We start from the raw sequence: 10,375 nt of genomic DNA on the forward strand, positions 1-10,375 counted from the left end.
TGGTCTCACTACCGTAAACTCTTCTGGAAGACAGGGCACGCTTCATTTTTTTCAAAGTAGTTAGTTATACTGCATATTTTACCTGAATTATCAGGCGTAGGGCAGTATATGTACAAACAAATGTAGTTTTACAGTAAAATTAAACAATTTAAAAAATTAAATTTTTGTTGGATTTCTGGGTTTTTTTAGTGTTTAAAAACCGTCTGAGAACTAATAATAAATACTACTTATGGTCTTATATTGGCTTTGGCTCTTTTTTCAATACAAAAAACAAAATCTTTGACTTGAAGAATCTATAAATCGTCATAAAAACCTCTTCTGTCTTACTACTATTATATGCGAAAGTTTGTCTGTATGGATGTTTGTTACTCTTTCACGCAAAAACTACTGAACGCATTTTCATAAAACTTTACAATAATATAGCTTATGCATCAGAATAACACATGGGGTAGTTTTCGTCGCGTTATGGAGGGCAAAACCCCCTTAGGGGGGCAATAAAACACAATTTTTGTATAAATTCTCTAATATTGGGATGAAAAAATACTTGCACATATTTACATTATATGTCCATCGAAAGCTCTGCTTTTTCTGCTGAAGATGGCACCTCTTCGAAATTTCTAAGTAGAATAAAAAACGAGTTATGAGCTTTTTAGTTCAATGTTCGAAGGCTTTCCTCAACTCAATACAGTATTTAGTGTATCATCTCCCTGTCGATAGCGGCAATTGTTGTATTGTTGACTATCTTTGCTTTTCGTGACTGTTCAAGGCTTTTCTCAAGTCAAATCTTGAAGTAAGATTTTTGCACAAGATTGGCAAATAATACATGATTTCGCTGATCATTTTCCACTTAAACGGAACTTTAATGTAATTAATGGTTTTTATTATTACTTATGCTGATTGAACGCTTACTCATTATCCAATCAACCAGCAGATTGCCAAAATTTTTGCAGAAAGATTTTCGTAGCTGATGCATTTGGCAGTTTTTTCAACGTCGCTGTTTTTGAAGCCGAAGACTACGTCATAATGTTTCTCAGCTTTCACCATGTGAACAAAATATCGCCAATCAAAGAATTTTCAAAAGACTTTTTTTACTGTGTTAAATAATCCAGCAACTAAATTAGGCAAATCCATAAACAGCACAAAAACGTCCATTAATTTTCCTTTTTGCACAATTTCAAACAATCGCCAGATTTTACAACTTATTTTGGAAACATTTCGGATGAAACTGTTTTGCGCCATTTTATGGTGACCAAAAGTATCTCAGAATCTCGCGACGATATCTCTGTAACGAAAATTAATATCATATCGTTTTACAAAGGAAGGAAAGAAGGGGGGAGAATCATCGAAGGTACCCCAAAACGACTCTCGCAAATTCGGTAAAATCGCACCAAGAGCCCACAATGATTAAAATTTCCCAAAATAGCTAAAGCCAAGTATAAGGGGATTACGAGCGCAGCTACTTTTTTTAAATCACTTCGTACTTCATTAGCCATACAGAGAAGGTTTTAGACTCCATGTTAAAAAAAAAGTATCAACAGATTAATCTTTTTAAACATGAGAAGATTAATTTCATGTTTTGGAAATTTGTATATGCTTAAATATAGTGCTTTCGTTTCTAAATCAATACTATTTTGTTCTTTATACTTATTGCTATTTTAGTTTTATGGGTAAGAAAGAAACTCGATTTTTAATCACGTCAAAAAGATGTGTTTTAAATTCTTTCACTTAAAACAGAAAACAAAAGCAAGTAACGATTTTTTCTCTTAATTATTACTGACCCAGGTAACGCCGGGTATTTTCACTAGTATGACATATTTAAAAAACGATAATGTGGGAAGCCATTTTGAAAAATGTCGCCATCTTGAATTAAAATTTTTTTGAAAGTGCCTCTGGGTCTCAATTTCATATAATCATAAACAACATTCCTACCTAGTGGCATATCTTATCACAATTTTCAGTTTTCCATTGATTTTGGTCGTTTAGCTCCCCAGCTATAGCTAAATGCTTTTCAGTGGTTACAAACCAATTAATAAAAAAGTTATGCACTAAATTTGTTTACGAAATTATCAATATTTTTATTTAATAACCTCCTTCAGCTATCCCAACTAGCTTCAGTTTCAAATTTTTACTGTACCCTCGTATTGACGGGGGGGGGGGAGGAGGGGCGTGAGCTCCCGTCAGTGTTCAAAGGGTGGCGTAGCGCCTAAAAGGTTAAGAACCCCTGATCTAACGCTTTTTGATTTCTTTACTTGCTTGACATTACGTAATAACGGCAACGGGTTTAAATGAATCCTTTGGATTTAAGTAAATTGTTTTTGTACAGGCTGCACTAGTTACGCGAAGCAGTCCGCAACATCATAGCTGGTGAATTACAGGATATGTTGAAATTTATTGAATTCCTATGCATATATGGCCAATTCTCTAGAAAGGTGGTATTTTGACCTCCAAATTTTTCAACTTTTCGCTAGGGGGACCTTTGTTTTATTCTTTTTTTTTTTAAATGCAGGATATATATTTTCTTTAAGCTTCAGAATTTTACAAATAATCTTCGTTTACTTTAGAGATACTGAGGATCAAACTGGTATATATTTATGCAAAATTATTGTGTAAAAATTACAAAGTCATATTATATGTAACTCATATTGAGGAAGGATGGTAATAACTGACTCATTGCCTTCGATTTACTCTAAAATTAAATACACTTTATCAAGAAACTTGGAAATTTCTACACACGAAATTCTTATTTTGCCATCAAAGTTATGATAGCTGCTACTAAAGCAGAAAGTTGTTTGAGCCAACAGTTGCACCTAGGGGGTCATGCAAAACTGTAAAAACTGTTGGATGTTAATGACGCAAATTAATGGGTACGAGTCTTAACCATGGGTAAAACACATTAATGTAAATAAAGAAAAAAAAGAAATTTGATTTCAGATTAGGATACTTGAAGCATTGTAATAATCAGTTATACAGCTGTCTAGGCAGGCCATGAAAGATAGAACTTTTGACCAGAGACAGTGGTTTGGTAAGGTCATTTTAATTCTTATATTAAGCCTCAACAAAAATAACTATCATTTTGCACTGTTAAATGCCTGTTATCTTCTTTTTCAGAAGGGGACAAATAAATAATATTTAAAAAATGGAAAAGAATTTCTATGATTGCTATGAACGCGGGACAAGAAACTATACTTTTCTAAAGAATTGCTCAGATATTCTTTGTTCTATGCATGTATTTCTTTTCGTCGTTATACATACTGATAATGGATTTTTTTTTGATCCCCCTGCATTTAGACTCATTTCATTTAGGACAACCAGAATAGTCTCTTAATTTTTTGTTAATCTTTCGAAACAATTTTTTATGCGCTTTTTCTGAAAGAAAATCTCAAGTTGCTTCACCGAAATTCTTTTAAAATAATGGATTTTATGCTTACTCCATCTCTGACAGCCCATCCTACGAAAGCTGGCACCAAGAAACCAGAGATATTGGCTAAGCAGTTTGTTATTCCCATCAAAGTCTCTAAAGTAAATTTATAAGGCAGAATTAGTTTTCGTGTTAAATAGCGGTTAACTTGATCAATATTTTTGCCGATATATCTTCAGTTTACTCCTCTAATTTTAAGATGTGGCTTTTCATTGTGATATTTCGAACATAAGAAACCATTATGTATCATAATATGGAGTATTAACATGAAAACAAAATGAGTAACTGAAAACGTGTTATGGGTGTGACCGCACGATCACGCCCGCAACATATAAAAATCATTATTTGTCTTACGAGAGAAAACTTTTGAAAAACTTTGTACTTCAGATTAGACCTAATGGTTCCTTCAACTCGAATATATACAAAATAAAATGTCTCAAATTTCAGAGAGTCTGAACTTTCGAGCCAGGTGCCGAAGCCGGCTAGTTGTGAAATAGTGATTGTTGAGATTATTTTTTTCGAGGTGTATTATTTTCCTACCAAATAGAATGAGTAAAAGTTTTTTTTTTTTGAACAGAGAAAAGCTGTTTTTGTTTGTTAAAGAGTTGCTTCTACTTTATTTTTTTGTTGATTTATTTTTTACGTATTCAAGCTTGAAATATTAATATTTTTCGTAATTTTGTTCTCCGCTTTGCCTTTCATGAAATTGTACGCTTAAACATTGGGCAAAACAGGTGTGCTGGGTCTTAATATGGTCCAAATAGAAAGGTTGGTCTTTAACGGTTAAAATGTACCGAAAAACAAATCATACAACAATTTTAGTACAACTGAATTTGATACGAATTCAATACCATCATTTTTTTTTCATGAGACATTCTTTTTTACTACTTCCTTTTACATAGTAAAGGAAGAATTTTTAACGCGAAAAAGATACGTATTGATTTAATTTTGACATTTATAATAATTTAAAATTTGTATTTAAAACGTAACAAAATATTCAAATACAATATTTTTCTAAGTTCTTCAGGAAAAAAATATTCGTCGCTGTCAATTTCTGAAATGCTGTTGGAAATACGAAGCGTAAAGTTGATAATATTGAAAAGCTGACACACAGTAGATAAATGTCTAGAGTAGATTAAAGATTTGAAAGTTCAATCGAATTTAGAATAATCTTCAGTAATGAATCGAGCTTACCTGCGAATTCTGGGCTAAAGTCAACGTCGATCACGTTGAATCCCGAGAAGATGAACCCGTTGAAACCCACCGAGAAAGCGAGCAGAGCTACAATGACTGCAAGGTTGCAACCCACAAACGCGACAGCCAGCCGGGACCGTAGAATGCTAAAACGAAACAACACTGTTCAATATTCTAATATTTCGGCGATGTCTGTTTCTTCAAGGTACACAGAAGTCCCATGTCTTGTGCATTATTTCAATGCACACGTGATGCAACTTAGTGACTTTGCCAGAAAATAAAAATTGGATATAGGTATAGGTAAATCTCGGAGAGCTCTCCGAAGCTTAACCATAACCCTCTCCGCATAAGATTGATTTTAGTTCTCTTTTATGGTCACAAAAAGAAAATTTTCTATTTTTCAAAGGGTGATGTGTCCCCGTTTCCCACTCCCTAGCGACTTCCCTACTGCTACTGCATTTCCTACATTTTGCCAAAAGGATCATGGCGGTAACTCATGATATTCTAACAAACCACCATTTAGATTGCACTTCTTTTTCTTTTCTTTTTTAATAGCCACGATCTGCTCGTTAATTTTATCGTCTCGAACTATTTTTGGCACTCGGCAAACTACAAAAGCCAATTATTTTACATACCGTCAAATGAAGTAACTTTGGTCTTTGCCAGTTACTTTGACCCAACAAACGAAAAGAGAGTGTCTAAACTATGAGACAATTGAGAGTGATTATCACTCATTCGTTTCAAGGGCCCAGTCAAAGCAGCACCAACTTGACTTAATCGTTGACGGCAAATACTAATTGAATTTTTGTTTTGGGGCCAATGTTACTCAAAATATGCCAGAGTTACCCCAGTTAACTGTACAGACTGCTTACAAAATTGTTATCAAACGACAATGCTCTAAAAATCTTAACTGCTCTTGTTTGCAATCAGTCTTGAAGTTGACTCGTCAGTTTATCTAGAGATTACTTAATTTCGTGTTGCTGTTATTCGTTGACTCTAGTTTCACTTCATATGACCAGGAGGTTGCAACATTTCATAACTACTCATTTGTGCTTAAAAGGCCCGACTCCTGGGGTAAATGACCTGTGCCACCGCCTAGGGTAGCAGATTTTAGGAGTGGCGAAATGTAAAGAAACAAAAGGAGGGAAAAAAAAGAAAAACACAAATTTGTTCAGTTTTTCTTTTTCCAACTGTAAGTGTAGCAATACCAGAAAGTATGTTCGAAAATTTCAAAAATATACATATATTATTAAGACAAAGGAGGCAACACTTCACATCGCCTGGGGCGGCGAAACTACTAGAGCCGGCCCTGGTGCTTAACTTTCAGTGCGCTTAAAATTGTTCAAAGATACAAAGCCAGCAGTAACTTTTTTGGCACAAAACCAATAATAAAAGTCATGTTTGTTAAAATTGCAATACCAAGAAGGAATTATGAAAATGAACTGAAATTCACAGGAAATGTATAGCAGGATAAGATATGCAAATGATTAGAATTAGAGACGTCGGGCATGTGCGGACCGAGTTACGCCCTCTGAACTGCGGCGTAGACTTTATATAAAGCGTCGTAAAGGTTTTTTTGGAATCATTGTATGATTATTCACGGATGGTAGATGTTTCTCTAGTACGCAATATGCCTCGTCCAAAACGCAGAGTGTCTGACGAACGAGTAACGGAGTTCGAATGGGGCTGCATGATCTGCATGCGTGAGGGTGAACTTACGTACGGAGAAATCAGTGCCCGCACGTGGCGTAATGCCTCAACTGTGATGCGTATTTGTAAAAGATGGACAGAGGATGATGAAATTAGCCGAAGGATTTGCCCAAGCAACCGAACGACGCCACGAGATTATCGACACCGCACCCGCCTTAACTGTGATGGATCGTATAGCGTCCTCTCGTGCGCTAGCAGAATGTTGGAGTATGGCTACAGGGTCACACTTGCTGCATCCTCGGTTGATCGACGTCTGCTGCGTCAGAGCCCTGCATGAAAGGATTCCCTTTACCCTCAACCATTGTCACTTCCGGTTTCAATGGGCCCACCAACACACCCAATGGCGTGCGAACTAGCAACAGGCCGTCTTCTTGGAGAAATCCAGACTTAATTTGAACTAACGATGGACGTGTAAGCGTCAGACGTTACACATGGGAACGTCACCTCCCAGATTGTGTAATCCGACGTCGTACCGGCATAACGCCAGGCGCCATGGTCTGGGAGCGCTATTGAATATAAAGCGCAGTCCCATCTAGTCCGAATTACGGGTAAACTCATTAGCGAGCGCTCCTTCAGGGACGCTGTGACGCCCTAGGTACTACCCTTTCTTGAGAGCATTCCTGTTGCAGTGTTTCAGCAGGACAATGCACGTATACATGCGGCACGTAACGTACAAATGTTCTTCGGTTCACGACAGGTTACGCTACTTCCTTGGTCTGCCCGTTCTCCGGATATGACGCCCGTCAACCATGTCTCGCTTTGCATTGATTGGTGACTCGTCCATGTGTCTCGTCCGGCAGTTGGTATGGATGAATTTTGGCTTCAGATTGAAGCCATATGGGATGCTTTTCCCAATCGTGACATTCAGCACCTTTATGATTAGATGCCGAAACGTGTACAGCCTCGCATAGCTGCGCGGGGGTAGCTACATTCGATATTAATTTACGCCAGTTATTTTCATTTCATTGATCTGTAATTTTGATCGTTTATTAGTAGCACTATCAGTAATATGTGCTATAAATTTTATACTTTTCCAATGAGTCCTGCATGTTGTTGCAATTTTCACAATCATGAGTGTATTAGAAGTATTAAACTACATCAATGCGTACTTTTTTGCCATTTGAAATTTGTTTTAGAAACTGATTCGTGTGTTCGAATCGGTGGAATTCCTAGAGTCCCCGTTCTCAATTGACAAATTTCGTTAATCCTGAAAATTTCAGTCAAATTTATGTGCACATTTCAGAGGTACAAATATTTTTTTTTTTTCTAGTGCAAATAAATGAAGCTAAAGACTACGACCAAGAACATGTACGAATTAGATTCAAAACTTGATAGCAAAAAAATAATAGCTAAAAAGTTTCCAAAAATCTTCAAAAAAATGTGAAAATTTTAACTATAAAAGCCAAAGAAAATACTATCAATTTTGTTCATACACTTCAATTCATACATTTCAATTACTTTCTATCAATGGCTGACGGGGGATAATCAACATTTGATACATTTTCTAAATTAGTGAAATTTGAAAAACAATAAGTTTTCCCACAGCATAAGACTGATGGTTTTACTATTTTGACCCCTCTCAAAAGTTCAGTTTGGGATTTGCCCCAATATTTAAACAAGGTACTTGCTTTTTTTTAAATATAAATAACGTTATAGCATTACTGAATAGAATATTGTATGCGATTAATAGTAAATCCCAGTGGCTCAGTGGTAGTGCTTTGCGCTCCCACGCCGCAGGCACGGGTTCTATTCCCGGATCGGACATTGTGGACTCAGTCCATCACCCCCTTAGTTCAGTGGGTCAGTAAAATGAGCATCAAGCGTGCTTTTGAACTAAACACTGGGGGTTCCGTGTTTATCTGACCACCTAACCGGATCATATTCCTAGCACCCCAGAACCCTTGGTCAGGAAGACTGAGATGGGCACAGTAGGCCTTGGTGCCCATGGGCTGTCGTGCTACTGGGTTTGGTTTGATTAATACTGAACTAAACATTATAGGAAATTGAAATAAATTTCTCGGTATCATCAAGTACTAACTCATGAATTGGATTTTTTCGGAACCCCTGAGATGAAATATTCGTGCCTTATGCAGGTATAATGGTTTACTTGTTTTAGGTAGCGTTGTGCGTAAAAATTTAATTAGCCTTAACACTCCAAGCATAATTTCAAACGGAGCCTGATTACTGAATAATTGAACTAGGGCGTGGCCTAGGGTCCCTGATTTTGAGGGGTGCCAAGTGGCTAACATTGTTTTAGATAACATCTGACATTTTAAGCGAAAGTTTCTGGCCAATATTCTAATCGGACCCCGATTTCAAGCTAATTCAAACAAAAATATTTTCTTTTGCATTTTATTAGCCTTGAATTGCATAGAATAGCTAGAAAAATACATAGGACGCTGAACCAGTATGCGAAAATGCAGAAAACCAATTAAAACGTCATCGAAGGGGATGTTCCTCAAAACAAAAAATGGGAAAAGGGAACATCTTCAAAGGGGGTCCGATGGATTAAAACGCGGATAGAGGATGTGACTAAAGGGATGATGAGTATTTCTTGACATTAAAAACTCACCAACAGAATTGACGATCTTCCGAATGGTGGTAATGCGTAAATTGGAGTGTTGTCTCAGTTTGTCAGCTGTAAACAAGCAATCATACCGCAAGCTGCTTGCGTCGCGTAGGGAAGGGCAGAGAGACCTCCATTCTAAAAAGATGAAAACAATCACATATAGAAAACTGAAAAAAATTTATATTTAGAAATGTAAAACACAAGATTTTTAGAGTGTGAAAACTCAGATTACTGTAAGGCTTGTTGGTTATATTTTTCTTTAAGAATGTAGTAAAGGAGTAATATAGCTAGCGTAAAACGTATGTAAAAAGTGAGATTTCTAATTTTCGACTAAAATTTTCTAATTTTACTAGACATTTAACCTGCTGTCTCATTTGTCGAAAAAAACTATTGTCATTTCAATGTTAATAATCCTGAGATTCGATAAAGGAGACAGGAAACTCAAGTCGACCAAAGAGGGTCGAAATTACGCTAGCTCCGTTGTTCAGCCACTCGCTTCAGTTACGCGATATTCGTGAACCCACAAAAATGTGGCTTGAGAAACGTTTAACAAAAAAAAAATAAAAAAATGTTGACTTATAAATAGAAGTCTATAGCGTAATGCACATTAGGTCTCTACTCAGAACTGAACACAAGTAAAAGTCTAATCAGAAATAAAGGTGCTAAAATTCTCCTACAATGTGTTACAATTGTAGAAGAAAAAAAAATATTTGGCTTTTCAAAGAGTGAAGTTTTCTTTTATAGGAATTTTTTTTCCAAAATAGTCCTCAAAAATTAGATTAAGCAAATTTAAGAGGATATTTTCTTCATATTTTATCAAATGCAAAGGTCCAGTTGCATTTATTGAGACAAAGCTGAATGCTGGGACACTATCAAAGCATCCTAACATTTTATAAGTTTCCAAAATGTAATATTATGTGGTTGCTTACTTTTTTAAGATCAAAATGCAAAATGTTTGAGAAGTATTTGGGAAGCTCTGTAAGGAGAGTGTAATAGCCTCAACTGTTTCCGAAATGTGTGATAGCTAGATCCCAATCCGGTCCTGAAGACAAGATTGCTCTCCAAGGAACAGGTGCTCTCTGTAAAACAAGCAAAGTGCTCAGATGAGAGAAGCACGAATATGTATAGTTCAACAGAACACCGTTATGATTCAACGACAAATGAGGCAGAGAGAAGCAAAGGGATGCACGTGGATATTTTCAATGGTCTTGAGGCGCTTGAAGTTCCGGTCCTAAGTAGGCGTTCATTTAAAAGTTTTTCTAAATCGGGCTACGTAGTAGCACCTACCAGGGCTACTAGTACTATTTCTTGCCCCAAAACAGGGGAGAGGTTCACCTAACAGTTTTACTGGTCATCTCCAAATTTTTTAATAGTGGCACTTACATCCTTTTGTTTCTCACTACATGAACTAATGTTTGGGCAGAGAAAGGAACTGTTAATTGAAACAATAAGAAACATCAAGTTAATAAGAAGTTATTTAGTTG

The 10,375-nt window shown here is 36.3% G+C and overlaps 1 long non-coding RNA gene across 2 annotated transcripts in view; it reads right to left on the reverse strand.

The window, feature by feature from the left end:
* The window catches only part of LOC129230599 (uncharacterized), a 107,455-nt gene extending 97,490 nt beyond the window's left edge, over positions 1 to 9,965 (reverse strand). For both annotated transcript variants that reach the window (XR_008581156.1, XR_008581155.1), the window contains exons 1-3: positions 9,821 to 9,965; positions 8,895 to 9,026; positions 4,613 to 4,758 (exon numbers count right to left, since the gene is read on the reverse strand). This is a non-coding gene — a long non-coding RNA (uncharacterized LOC129230599). The remainder of the gene's footprint in view (positions 1 to 4,612; positions 4,759 to 8,894; positions 9,027 to 9,820) is intronic.
* Between the last annotated feature and the right edge of the window lie 410 nt (positions 9,966 to 10,375).

This window comes from Uloborus diversus, chromosome 9 (assembly GCF_026930045.1).
Source record: "Uloborus diversus isolate 005 chromosome 9, Udiv.v.3.1, whole genome shotgun sequence".
In the NCBI taxonomy this organism is placed as follows: Eukaryota; Metazoa; Arthropoda; class Arachnida; order Araneae; family Uloboridae; genus Uloborus; species Uloborus diversus.